The 12,841-nt window shown below is 44.4% G+C and overlaps 1 protein-coding gene and 1 pseudogene across 1 annotated transcript in view; one reads left to right on the forward strand and one right to left on the reverse strand.

Moving 5' to 3' along the window:
- LOC119179422 (uncharacterized) overlaps positions 1 to 12,841 on the reverse strand; it is a 109,102-nt gene that overhangs the window by 33,685 nt on the left and 62,576 nt on the right. The window lies entirely within an intron of this gene.
- On the forward strand, positions 19 to 7,711 carry LOC142767170 (uncharacterized; annotated as a pseudogene).

Below are 12,841 nucleotides of genomic sequence, written 5' to 3' on the forward strand. Positions count from 1 at the left end.
TCAAACACGTGCGGGCGCATACCGCTGCTTCTTGTGAACTGTCGAAGTATTAATAATAAAGTTGACGTCTTTGCGTCCCTTGTGGTAACTACTCAAGCAAAAATTATTATGGGTACAGAATCTTGGCTGGACAGTGCGATACCTGATACTGAGGTCTTGCCACATGGCTTCACTGTATATAGGAAAGATAGAAATCGCCCTGGTGGGGGCGTATTTATTCTTGTAGCGAACGAGTGGACTAGCGAGGAAGTTTCTTTCCACAATTCTGCCGAGGCAGTTTGGTGCCGTGTTTTTTTTACCGAAGGGAAATACTGTCGTGTTTGGTTGTTTTTATCGACCACCAGACAGTGGTGATACTCCTATGACACTGCTTCCTGAAATGGTACAGTTAATTCCAGACAGTGTACTCCTGAGTGGAGATTTCAATCTACCAGATTTTGACTGGATAACCAGTGGTACACAAAACAGGTCGTCAGTGTATACTTTGTTCGGCGAATTCTTGAGAGTGTTTGGTTTTTGTCAATATGTGAATGTTCCAACGAGACATGATGCCATTCTGGATTTAATATTATGTAATGACCCAAATATTGTTTCTACTGTGTCGGTGATTCCTGGTATAAGTGACCATAAGGCCATTGTGGCAGATTTAAAGATAGAATACTGCCAAGTAGCACAGGCAATACCCCGAAAAATTTTCCTGTATGAACAAGGTGACTACGATTCTGTTTCTGCAGAATTAGAGTCGTATTACCCAACATTCTTGCTTTTGGCAGAAAGTCGTTGCTCTTTAGCTCGGTGGTCTTATTTTCGTGATAAGCTACTTCACGCAGTTGAAGCTCATGTACCAAACAGAATTCTGAAGAAGAGAACAAAACAAAAGCCTTGGTTTAATAAAGACATTCGCAGGTTAATTAGGAAAGCACGAAGTTCGTACAGAAAATTTCGCGATAGGAGTACCACGTCTAATGAACAAGAGCTTAGGCATGCAAACCTGACACTGAAATCGGCAATAAAAACAAGGAAGGATACTTTCTTTGCCCAATTAGGCGATAGGTTAAAGCAAAACCCGAAAGAGTTCTGGAAGTATATTAAACAAACTAGAAAAGACGATATAAGCATTCCTGCTCTGACCGTGGAGGGTGATACTTTGTGCACCGATGAAGAAAAAGCTGAAGCTTTTAACAACTATTTCCAATCAGTTTTTACTCAAAGCACACCTGGCGATGTGGGGGCGCTTCCAGTCACGTGGACTTCCATGAAAGACGTGGAGGTTGACATTACTGGTGTTGATTGCTTGTTACGGCAGATAGATACAACTAAAGCAGTTGGACCAGATGGTTTATCACCATTTGTTCTTAAAAACTGTCACAGCGTTATTGCAAAGTATTTATGCGTTATATATGAAATTACACTAAATACTGGAGTTGTCCCACATGACTGGAAAGTTGCAAACGTTATCCCGGTTCATAAATCAGGTGATAAAAAGCTTGTCGAAAACTACAGACCCATCTCGCTAACAGCAATTTGCTGTAAGTTATTTGAGCACATCATATACAGCGAAACAGTTAAACACCTAGAGTCAATCAACTTCCTCACTCCATCTCAGCATGGTTTCAGAAATAGACGCTCATGCGTAACTCAACTAGTCGAATTCCAGCATTACATCGCACAATCTATAGACAGTGGCGCTCAAGTAGATGCAGTGTTCCTTGACTTCCGCAAAGCCTTCGACACCGTCCCACACAATCTGTTAGAATTTGTAATGCTCTCTGCAAACATAAACCTTAAAGTTATCAATTGGGTAAAGAACTATCTAAACGATCGACAGCAGAACGTAGTGCTTAACGGATCAAAATCATCTGCGCTAACCGTTACGTCCGGTGTACCACAGGGAAGCGTATTAGGACCTTTGCTTTTCCTGATTTATATTAATAGCATAGTCGATGGTATTACCTCTCACATTAGGTTATTCGCAGATGATTGTGTAGTGTTTAGAGTGATTAAATCGCACAAGGATGCTGAAATTCTGCAGCACGATCTGTACCGAATATCAACGTGGTGCCAAAAATGGAAAATGAGTCTAAACGTCCGTAAATGTTGCTGTGTATCATTCACCAACCGGATTAGTAAACTAGACACAACATACGAAATCAATAATTCAATAATTAGCAATGAATCCTATTATAAGTACCTGGGCGTCTATTTTTCCGACAATTTCAAGTGGAATAAACACATTGACATAACTGTGACCAAGGCAGGCCGGATGCTATACTTCATACGCAGAAATTTTAGGCAAGCTTCACAGACCGTGAAACAAACCCTTTATCTCATGTATGTAAGACCTATTTTAGAGTATGCTTGCGTAATCTGGGATCCCCATCAGCAATACTTGATTGACGCATTGGAAAAAGTTCAAAACCAAGCAGCCAGATTTGTTAGCAACAACTATAATTCCTTTGCAAGCATCACAGAAATGAAACGAGCATTGAAATGGGAGACACTGATGGTAAGGAGGCAGAAACTCAGGCTTAAATTTCTTCATTGTATATATTATAATGGAAATGCCATTAACCCTTTTGATTATCTGTTCACACCAACGTACGTCTCAAATCGTCTGGACCACTCACGAAAAATATTAGAATACCGTTACAAAACCCACTCTTTCGGTAGTTCTTTTTTCGTAAAAACAATACAGGAATGGAACCGTCTACCGGATGATCTCGTCAATGAAACTGATAATGAATCCTTTTTTTCTTCATTGTAACAACTCCTACAATATCACTGCCACTAAGAATGGTTTGCTGTCTCGAAGCGTGTGCGTGTTTTCAAATGCATGACTGTGACGTTGTTTTCACTCACCAATATTCGAGTGTTTTTTTTTCTCTTAAAATATTTTGAGTGCTGTTTTATTTGTTGAATCTATTGTTTTGAATGAAAACTATTTAGTTAAATTATTATGTGTACCTCCCCTACGTAATGCCTCACGGCGATGTAGGTGAAATGTAAATAAAAATAAATAAATAAATAAAAATGCACTGGTGCCGTTTGAGTAGCAGGGGGATTATAATATTTTACTGCTTTGTTTGTTTGTTTGTTTTTTGAAGAATTAAGCTCGAGTTTACCGTGCTCGAGCAGCGACCACAGCAAATCTTGCTAAGTAAACCGGAAGATGAAACCTGGAAAAAGATATGCATCTTTCGCATGAGATGTATTACGCGTGATGAGAACATGGTGCCGCTCTAGCAACTCAGGTAGCTTTTTCTGAAGTATTGAATTCAACACAAAAATCATAATGCAAATGAAAGTTCTGAAACTATACGTATACGGAGTGCAACGTGGTGAATCGCATCAAATAAACTTGTAGTAGAGGTGATGAAGACTAGTTTTACAATTTTTACCGAAAAAAGGCTGTGCCAGTTATCTAGCGCTGCCAGACGACTGCACAATGTACCATTAATAAGCTAAAGTAAATAGTTGAAATGTAGCCGAGGGCGTTGTAATTTGGTGTTGTCCTAAAACAAATCTGGTCTGTAAAAACATCGTGCTTTTCCTTACACATTCACCTGAGACGACTCATAGGTGAAAGCCATGTCCTTTTTTTTACTCAATCAATGTATCGATCCTCTCCCTCACCTCTCCAAGATATTTCCGCACCCGACATGATTCTTCATGACCTCCGAGATCGGAGGCAATGTAAGCTTTTGGCACCTAACGTGGATTTGCACGGGCTCCATGATCGGCACACCGTTGACCGTCATACCGTGACGTCGTACCGTGACGTCATCACAAGCTCATGCTTCTTTTACTCAATCGTGCTGACTCCGCCGATTCCGAAGGTCAGTTTTCACGTTTGACGAGACGCCTAAGCTTTTCGTCTTAAAATTTTCAGAAATGTAAAAGCAAAAACTTGAAATATTTTCCTCGACTAGCTAGATTTTCTTATTCCAGAAGGGCATGCGTTTGATCTCGGCCATGGTGATCGCATTTCGATAAAGGCGAAATGGTGGAAGCTCGTGTAGTGTGCGATATTAGTACACCTTGGGGGAAATATCGTCCAAATTTTAGAACCCTCCACAAAGACGTCTCTCATAATAATGTCGTGGTATAGCGACGTAAAACCTCGGATATTGTTAGATTAATATTTCCACGTGCAAATCAAAACTGCTCGAGTCTGGCAGAATTAATTTCGAGTTGGCAGCTCTGCATCGGCGAATCCTCCGCGACTCGCTTCGCATGGACCCCGCTTCACTTGCGAAATAGCAGCGCCCTCTGTTACTGCTCCCCGAATCGCAAAGCCCGCGTATCCAGCCGAAAAAAAGCTCCACGGATGCGTCCTCTAATAACGCCATCACCCTGACGAAACAGTAATCGTTATTACGCATCGGTGACGTTCCCTCGCCTTCCCATGATGCTGTTCGCACCCGTTGCATTTTTTTTTCGAGACTTCGTTGTGCGGCATAGGCGGAGGCGCATTGTTTGCTCTTATACGAAACGCGCCTTTCCTGCCCGGATCTTTCATCTCGTTGTTCCCTTCGGTGTCCTTTCGTTCTATATCGGTGCAGCCCGGCAGCTGCTCGATAATCCACGCGCCATTCTTTCCCTAGAGCGCGAGAATCATTTGACGCGCTACGAACCGTAAGCTGCCTCGAGTGGGAGATTCTGCTGGGCGCTGCGCGAATACAACCGGCTGTTTCCCTACGGAATGTATATAAATCAGATTGCAAGAGCGGAGGACGAAAAAAAAATAAATAGCGGGAGAACACTTTCATCTTCGTTTTTTTTAACGAAGAAAAACAACATTCCTAAAGGGTGAATGGCAAAATTTAATAGCCTCAAAGGCGTAAGAAGGGTAAATTACATTATTTTTTATATTCCACCCCACGAGGGCTGCTCTTAAAGGGGTCCGTCTCGAGAGGCCGACCCGACATCTCCCATTTGTCTAAGTTAGCGGAGCGAGGAATAGTGGGTAAAAAATAGAAGGCAGCAAAGAGGCGCAACTTCCGGACAGCTCGGAAGAGAATAAACACTGCTCGTCTAGCACCTCCGGTGAAGGTGGAGAGAAGTGATAAATGCGAGGCTGCTCGAAAAAAAAAAGGTCAGCGCAGCGATTCGTCCCGGTTCCTGGCTGCATGCGACGAACCTGCACGGCGCTGCAGCGGTACATGCTCGGCCACGCATAGCAAAGCACGCTACCGTCGTGTCTCGCTAGATACCGACGAGAAGTTTGAGGATAGTAAGACGAAAGGGTTAAATGCATAATGAAATGCGAAAGCCGACCGTTGGTGGCGTCGGCGTCTCACGTCGGTAGCGTCCACTCGAGTGATGCCAGAAAACATGGTCACGTGGTGACCACACCATATACAGTCATCCTGACGCCACAGATAGTCAACTTTTGCAACGTCACTATGACGTCACACGAAGTGAGTTCACCTGTTGACGCCATTATATGACACAGTCACTTTGCATTGCCTCCGTGATTGGAGGCCCGGTCACGGAGGCCATGCAAATGCGAGTGAGGTCGTAAAAGTTTCTAATGCTTCCGATCCCGGAGGCCATGGAAAACCACGTTACGTGCAGAGAACTTTTCTCGGGGGAGAGAGCAAGGAGGGACCCTTATTTAGGAGTTGAACTTGATAGTGATATTCTGTTCCTAGTGCGTACTTCATACACTTAGTGCATGAAGCCTTTTTGAACTTGCTATGCACCCACTACGTGGCCTTAAGGGTGCAGTAACGGGAGCATTCTGTAGTGCGCGACTGGGTTTAAAACTATGAAGTCATCACGATAATCTCCTCTTACCACTCTGGATGGTAAGGTACGGTCATACCACACAATTTTACGAAAATATTTCATGTTTTGTTTTATTGCGAAGCGCGTATACAGGACGCGTGTGTTTGTATAGCGTGATAGTTACTTTCACTGTATTACCAAGCAGTGGAAGTTATATTAACTGCACCCACAAGCAGAGGCGGGGCTGTGCGGTAGAACACCCACTTAAACCCCGCAAACGACCCGGTTTCATTCCCTACTCAGACCCAGCAATTTTTATTATTTACTTTATTTGCATCTTTCTCGATTTTACGGTCGCGCAAAGATGATTTTTCGCTCTCAACCATCGACGCCGACATCGACGGCGGAATTTCTGCGAAACGACCTATTTAACGATATCGCGTTAAAATTGTGCAAGCCACTCTGTGAAAACAGATGTCAAAATCCTCTTATTGTAAGCGGAGTTGGCAGCCCTTGCTCATACACACTCACTGGACCCATATTTTCTGCTCGGTAGTAGAAGGCAGTGATATCAAGTAAGTTAGACAAGGGCTGCTGATATTTTGGTGCTTTGATGCGGAATCAAAGCGTGAAAGCGGCAAGCTAGTGTACACCTGCCACCATATGAACACAGTACTCTGACTTCGTAACGGACGATTCCTCGCATTGTTAGTCGTTGTTGAATATGACCAGTAAAATAAAATGGTTTGAAAGAGACACTTCAAAAGTATAACGCTAACTGCAGTGCGACCACATTGACGGTGTCTCGGAGCACCGTTCTATTATTTGAAATAATTTCGGAAAAAATAATGTTCTGTAAAAATGGCTTTGTTGTTATTGTTGTTGTTGTTGTTGTTGTTCTTATTATTGTTGTTGTTGTTGTTGTTGTTGTTGTTGTTGTTGTTGTTGTTGTTGTTGTTGTTGTTGTTGTTGTTGTTGTTGTTGTTGTTGTTGTTTTGAAAACGGGAAGAAGAGACCATGTACGATACTTCAGACTTCAGAGGGAGAGTTATCAGGTTTTTTTTTTTTTAGTGTACTATGTGGAATAATATTTAGAAGGGGGGGAAATGCAGGACTTACACTACCAAGTAAGCTACCCTGGGAAGCCGGTAGTCTATCTTTGGGAGCTGGTATGAAGAAACCAATACGGTACATGGTCAATACATTTACTATATATCCACATGCGTATGTGTGTATGCTACAATACACCTAAGCTGCTTTGTTCAAGTTTTATGGTTATACCTCACCTGTTCTTCAGAATTTTTTACGATTGTAGTGCACACGAAGCCTGACACTTTCAGCGCAAAAATATATTTTTATTTGGATTGGCTGTTTCTTGTCTAAACAGATACTTGTGCCACTGTTCCTAGAAGCTTTTAAATGTGTTTTTTAGTGTTATGTATCTATTATTGTTTTGTCTATAGCTCCCTTTCATTCCTCCTCAATGTTTGTTTGTAGCTGACGGTAAGAACAAATTAATTAATTAATTAAAATTAATAAATATGGACATTGTGGAGAACTACCCTGTCAGTTTGCACCAGTGGTTGGATTCTCTTTACAGTCAAGTAATTTCAAAATGGGGCTTGGAAATAACGGTTGGTATGAGTGTGTGACTGCGAGAAAAAAACATGAAAGTTTCATTAGTCGCAATATTTTTTTTCATATGATCGGCACTTATATTAGACCCCGACACGCGAAACAATGATAATATCTGGAGTTGAACATTCAAAAACCATGATATGTTTATAAGAGGCGCCGCATAGTAGAGGAGTCCGGGAATTTCGATCACCTGGTGTTCCTTACTATGAACTGACTTCGCACAGTTCACGTGCCTCTGGCATTTCAGCTCAATCGAAATCCGACCACCACGGCCGGTATCGAACCCGCAACCTTTGCGTCAGCAGCTGAGAACCGTAACAGCTACAGCACCACGGCGGGCTGAGATGCGAAAATTGCGAAGTATCATTGAAAAAAAAATGAAGGAATCAAGAGGTGCGTTTATTTTGGAAGACACAGCATAATGAAGCCAAGAAAAGCATTGAGTACAGAATTTGTTGCTCTATTTGAACACTAGTTATAGTCATGTATCTTCTAGGCGTTACAAGCTGGAATAGGACCAAAAAAATCTGTCAACTCATCACCACCCTGTAAGTCCTAAGAACCCCGTAAACCCAGTACTTCTGGCGTCTTTAGGTAATAATAGGTATAGCACGCGAGGGTTTACAGGTCAGCTCCTGGCTTGTTAAGATCACGTGCCACGTGATGTGAGCAGGCGAAAATTCGCCATTTTGCCACTATTGGCCATTCTAACACACCCGGGGTTAGTCGTACACTAACACCCAATCAAGTGGACGAGGGGACGGCCGTCAACGTGGCTCAAGCTCAGCTGAGCATCAGACACGCGGTTATTGATTGATTAAGATGTGGGGTATAAAGTCCCAAAATCACCATATGATCATGAAAGACGCCGTAGTGGAGGGCTCCGGAAATTTCGACCACCTGGGGTTCTTTAACCTCCACCAAAATCTGAGCACATTGGCCTACGACATTTCTGCCTCCATCGGAAATGCAGCCGCTGCAGCCGGGATTCGATCCCGCGACCTGCGGGTCAGCAGCCGAGTGCCTTAGCCACTAGACCACCGTGGCGGGGTGGACACGCAGTTATGAGGTTGTGGGCTCGGTACTTATTAACACCAACAAGTAGTTATCTTGCTCAATTTATTTTATTTCTCTTCAAATGATAATTAGTAGGCTTCAATTAAAAACTACAAATAAGGCCTTTCACGCTCTCATTTACGTAATTATCTGTTTCATGAATTGGTGAGCATTGGGAATATAATTCGGAAGAATGCCATTGAAACTTGCAGTGTCAAATTGGGACGACGAAAAAAGAGAACACACTTCACAAAATGTGAACGGCGTTGTTTCTGTTAAGTTGTTGCAGTTTGAGGGCGTGAATTACGGCATGAATTACAGATGAGCATTAAATGCTATCCTTCAGGAAGAACTTCACACGATACCCATGATCGCGTTCGTAGCACTTCCGCTTTTCGTCCGACACCCCATTTTCTTTTCTTTTTAATTCGCAGTGACAGCGACTTCCCGCCAGTTAATTGAGGAGTTGTAACAACCGTTTTTTTTTTAATCCTGCAGGAACTTTCGAGGGACAATGGATAACGTTCATTCCCATTCATTCAGGGACGCGTACCTCCCGTATACGTAGTACACGTACCTCACAATCAGCATGCCATTCCCATTTCGCTTGACGCACCTTCAGTCGGCTCCCCCACTGTCAGAACTTATTCACCCGTCGCTCGGAGCTTCTCATCATTCTCACCCTTGCTCCGACCATTTACACAGCTGTCTGAAGAGCACACAGGTCCTTCTCAGTTATTACCGTGTCGTTCTTTCTCTTTTTTTCCCTCGTCACTCGGGTGTCTGTTGTTTCTGGGTACGCGTGTTTGTTCATAGGGGCCCCGATTGTCCCCGCCAATGTTCCACGCGGCCAGACTGGAACGCGGTCTCGACAAGACAAGGCAGGGAAGGAGGGACGACGAATGGGGAAGACAAAAAAAAAAGGACGATTCGAAATTTCAGGCAGCGGCTGCAAAGCGTCGTCTGGCTGATTGATGGTGGCGCCGGGATATCCGCGACGTGTTGTTCCCCTTCCCTTACAACCCTTGCGCCCTTTATGGCTCCCCATTTTAGTTTTTTTTTTTCCCGCTCCACGAATGTGCGCTCGGTGGAGAGAGAGCTCAACCGCACGCAATCTGGACGTCGCTGAAATAGCAGCATGCCAGAAGAAGAAGAAAAGAAGGAAAAAAATGGAATGGGAGAGAAAGGTGAGGCGGGTTGTGCGGAGGGCTCGCAATACCCGACCGAGGAACACGTGGAAGACGAACACGCTCGGATCGGCACCGTTTTCCAAGCGGACGCACTGCTCTGATTTCGATGATGAGTCAGAGCGACCGCCATCCTTCTTCGCAACGATACGGCTGTGCATACGAGCGAATTCGTAATGCGGCTGCACGGTGCGAGGTCATCCGAAATGGCCGCTTGGTCAGATCGTGCGAGTCCGCACGACGGCGAGATGCCGGTTTTCGCGACAACAAAGCGAGCGGCCTTTGCCGGAGCGGCGTCAGGTCAACTCCGCGCAATAAATATGCGCTGCCCGAAAATCCAAGCCGTGACTCGATGAGAAACAGCCCAATGCGATACGTCTGATGAAAAAATCTGAGTCCTGCAATCGGCCGCGGGTATTATAGAGCGAAGAACCAACAAAACATTATGCTAGAACTCAATTACAGCGAATGCTGTTTTGAGATCAGAACACGGGTCACGTGCAGTGCAGTATAGTTGTCCGCCGCCGCCGCCGGTGTTCGTAACCAGTATCGTAAGAAATAAGAGAGGAACCCAGTAAATAAAAAAAACATCAAGGACACAATCGGATTCGAAAACCCGGATCCGCTGCATATGAGCCCAGTATTCTACCATTAAGCCACGCTAGTGCTTGGAACACGTTTCCAAACTCACCTTAGGCAGGCTGGATGTCGGGAAATGAATCGCGTTAATATGAGCAGTAAAGCTTTTTGAATTATGAACGGGACAACCAGGCGTCGCACAATGCGAATTGTGTAACGAGTGGGTCGTCCAGCGCTCAAACCCATCACAAAAGCTTGTTTTTTATCACCTATTTACTGTGGCGCATGCGAGGCACAATGTGCGGCACGTGAAAGAAACCGTGTGGTAAACCCAAGCCAAACGTGTGTTTACCTTCATAAAGAAGCACGAACATGCAACCAATAATTGTGAAAGACTTCAGTGCAGCGTAGAGTTGAGCCCACAGCTAAACACCGGAGCCGCATGTTTCAGCTTTCGCTGGCTCACTATCTGTATTGAGTGCTTGGGCGGTGATCTTTTTTCACTTTAATCATCATCCAGTCACGGCAGGATTCTGTTGCCGCCACTGAGATATGGCGCAACTTACTGATGTCACCAAATCGAGAGACTTCCGTACACGTGAAAACATTTACTACGTCATCTGACTTCGATCTTTCAGACCCTCTAACACCTGAAAAAAACTGCTGCGCCTTCGTTGTGTATGTTATACTTCTCGATAAGTAGCCGAGACGAGTGGTTATAATGGTCTATTGTATTGTTTTTATCCAGAAAAATACCGAAGCAGTCTACAACAGTCTCTTCTTTGCTTTCAAGGGACAAATGCAGGAAGTTTGAGGACCCATTCCACTCTGCGACGGTCGATGACCAGCGAGGTTGTTCAGCACACTACGCAGTGGAGACCAAATTTCGAACCACAGCTAATCATTAAACTCCTTTTGAATACAGTGTTAGCATCTCCTTCTTTTTTTTCATTTCATTAGGATGGGCCTTTTCAAACGCGCATGTATTGTCCTGTTACCCGCATCCGCTCGACGCGTCGTGCCCGATCTTAATTTGTGCTTCCTGCCTGTGTGTTTCCTCCTTCATTTTTAGTAAATCACTGGGGAGTGTTGGTGCTTAATTTGGCCAATCTCCACGGCACATTTTTTCGCTCGAAAACAAACGAAGTGTCCTACAGCTATATACATGACTTCATCTTAAAAGCTGCCGAAGGTGATGCATGCCAGAATGTAACGCCATTACACCTTTTCACAGAAGCACCCTTGTTCGAGTGATCTGCATGCAGGGGTCGAAGGTATTTTCTCAGCATCGTGTTTAGGTCGGCACGTGTCGTTTAGATGTACACTTGGTATGCATGCATGTACTGTGTGTAATAGGCACCTCTTCCGGATAAAAAGTGACTGTCATGGCAGAAAACTCCACGTATTCGAAGGACAGATCTGGTTATCACTGTGTTGCTTACATAATGATGCGGGGTTCAACATCCCAAAACCACCATTATGATTATGAGAGACGCCGTACTGGAGGGCTCCAGAAATTTTCATCACCCGGGGTTTTGTAACGTTTCCCAAATCTGAGCACACGGGCCTGCAACATTTTCTCCGGCGTCGAAAATGCAGCCGCCACAGCCGGGATTCGATCACGCGACCTGCGGGTCAGCAGCCGAGTATCTTAACCACTAGACGACCGCAGCGGGATACTTTGTCGCTTACAAGTGCACGAACAATCGGATCAAGAGGAACATTTCAGGTGCAATCATGTCTCCGACGGACAGTATACGCCACCCGGCGAGTGCGTTCAGGTGTGACATGTTCACGATGCATCGTTTTCCGCCATCGCTTGAACTGCTGAAGCGGCGGGTGGTTTCAGTGAGACGAAAGAACTTCCGTCTGTCGACATCGTCACGCCTCTGCTCATGGCACTTGGTTGGTGACATGAAAAGCGGCGACAACAACGCGTCATTATTCAAGGTTGCACTTGCGGATTATGTCGCAAACCTCTAATAGCTCAGCATTCTAGGAACATTCATTCTTATTATTTTGTTGTGTTTCAATGTACTGCTTTTTGCATTTTTATTGATTTTGTATCACCCCCCCCCCACTTCTCTGTAACGCCTTTATGAACTTTGCGAGCGAATTAAATAAATAAATAAATACATACATAAATAAATAAATAAACGAGAAGAACAGCACAGCCACAGGTACCCAAAATGATATACATATTGAACAGTATCTTCTAGGAACCTTCATCGAAATATCTATTAGTATACCACTTATTTTGTCACCTAAGTAAACAAATTATATCGCATGGTCGCAACCACACCCGCGCATAGTTTAGGTGGCTTGCATTGTCATGTGGCTTGCACTGACGAGAAGATTGGGTGGTCTACGCAGTGTCGTCTACGCGACGCTGGTGCACAAACGTGCAATAAGCGTGTCACACATGCTTGCCGTGCAATGGCTGCTGCTAATGGTGAATCGTCTGCGTGAAGTTCTCTCTCTTTTGTATGGCATTCGTTCGGTAATCTCGAGTCTGGTCCCAGAAGAATTAATGCGGCGCGTGTTCAACGATGGCACTCGTCATGCTCGGCGCATCTCTTGTCTTGAACCGGGAGCGAGCTTTTACGGCTAGGCCTCGAAACTGAGGACAAAATGCGGGAGAGATGGCGGTG

The sequence above is a fragment of the Rhipicephalus microplus genome, chromosome 7 (assembly GCF_043290135.1).
Source record: "Rhipicephalus microplus isolate Deutch F79 chromosome 7, USDA_Rmic, whole genome shotgun sequence".
Taxonomy (NCBI): domain Eukaryota; kingdom Metazoa; phylum Arthropoda; class Arachnida; order Ixodida; family Ixodidae; genus Rhipicephalus; species Rhipicephalus microplus.